The following is a 1,531-nucleotide window of genomic DNA, read 5'->3' on the forward strand; positions in this document are numbered from 1 at the left end:
GTACGAGGGTTCACTGGTTCGGCTGTGGTGTGAGGCTTCCGATGACTTTCGTTTGTTGACCATGTTGACCACACTGTGCCGAGCGCACCAAGGCCGGTGGACGATGGAGAGGCCCCAGACTGGAACGATCTGGAGATGGGGAAGACGCGACAGTGGAATCACAGATAAAGAGGAGTGGGAAACTTGACTGGTTCGGGTGCGCGGCAGCACTGCCACCCACGGGAGAGAGGAGCAATAACAGAGGTTGAAGAAGGAGCACGGCTGTTGGATTAACATCCAACGGTCCAGCTGCTAGGATCATTTGTTGATTAAGTTGACAAAGCCTTGCGTACATGTCTGCTTAGTAGGCCCACAAGTCAGCCACCAAATCTGCCGGGCCCCACCTGTCATCGGGAGGAATAGTGTTTTTCCCATAACAAGGAGGCACTTCCTTCCGTGCGAAGATACAGCCGGTGGGTCCTAGCTGTTAGGGGGAGGAAACAACTTAATAAGGAGGAGCTTTCCTTGCGTGCGACCATGGACCTCGTGGGTCCCAGCCGTCAGGCTCTCACGTACAGTCCTCTTCTGATGACTCTCGTTTGTTGACCACCCCGCACCGTGCGCACCGAGGAGGTGGACGACTGCGAGGCCTCGGACTGGAACGACTCGGAGATGGGGAAGACGCGGCAATGGAGTCGCGGGTGGAGAGGAGTGGGAAACTTGACTGGTTCAGGTGCGGGGTGGGCATACACTCGGCAGAGAATAACAGGAGGTGCAGAGTGGAGGGATGGCCTGGCCGTCGGCAGGGTAGCGTTTCGCTGCGAGGCGCGCAAAACAACGCCGCTGGACGCTGGAGGCTGGAGTAGGCGGTCCCGACAGCGCTGGGGGAAGAAGATGAGAGATTGAAGAAGAATGCTGGCCGTTGGATGTAAATCCAACGCCTTGTTTAGGCTTCGACCTACTGGCCCACATGTCAGCCAGTCCATTTGTTTTTTAGTCCATTTGATGAGCTGTGTGAAACAATGATGTAGCATCTATGCAGCCCGTTTATATATATGGTAGATTTAAAGCCCATTTGCATTTTTCTCAAAATCCGCGGACTTGCTGGGCTGGGTGAAAATATCATGTTGAGCTGGACGGAGAATGTTATAAAAACATAAACACACGATTGCACATCTATTACTGCATTGGTGAGTAAAATCTTTGCAAGCTTATGTACACAATCACTAGGAGTTAACTTGCCAAGTTATATATAAACAATTATTATTATTATTTTGTAAGAACTTTCAATTTACAAAATAAAATATCATTTTAATTTGATGAGTTAATAGGACGTGGGGTATTATTATTTTTTAGGCTAGACGTGGGACAGTTGAGTTGGTTCTAGGGAAAAGTACTGAGAGAAACTCAGTTTACATTGAAAAAGAAAGAGGAAGAAAATTCAGATATAGGATTAATGAGAACAAAAAATAAAGGAAGTGGGAAGGTCTATAAAATGGTTGGACGAACGATAGGTTTAACGGAACCTTATGTTGTTTCTATTATATATTTA

The sequence above is a fragment of the Triticum dicoccoides genome, chromosome 5B (assembly GCF_002162155.2).
Source record: "Triticum dicoccoides isolate Atlit2015 ecotype Zavitan chromosome 5B, WEW_v2.0, whole genome shotgun sequence".
In the NCBI taxonomy this organism is placed as follows: Eukaryota; Viridiplantae; Streptophyta; class Magnoliopsida; order Poales; family Poaceae; genus Triticum; species Triticum dicoccoides.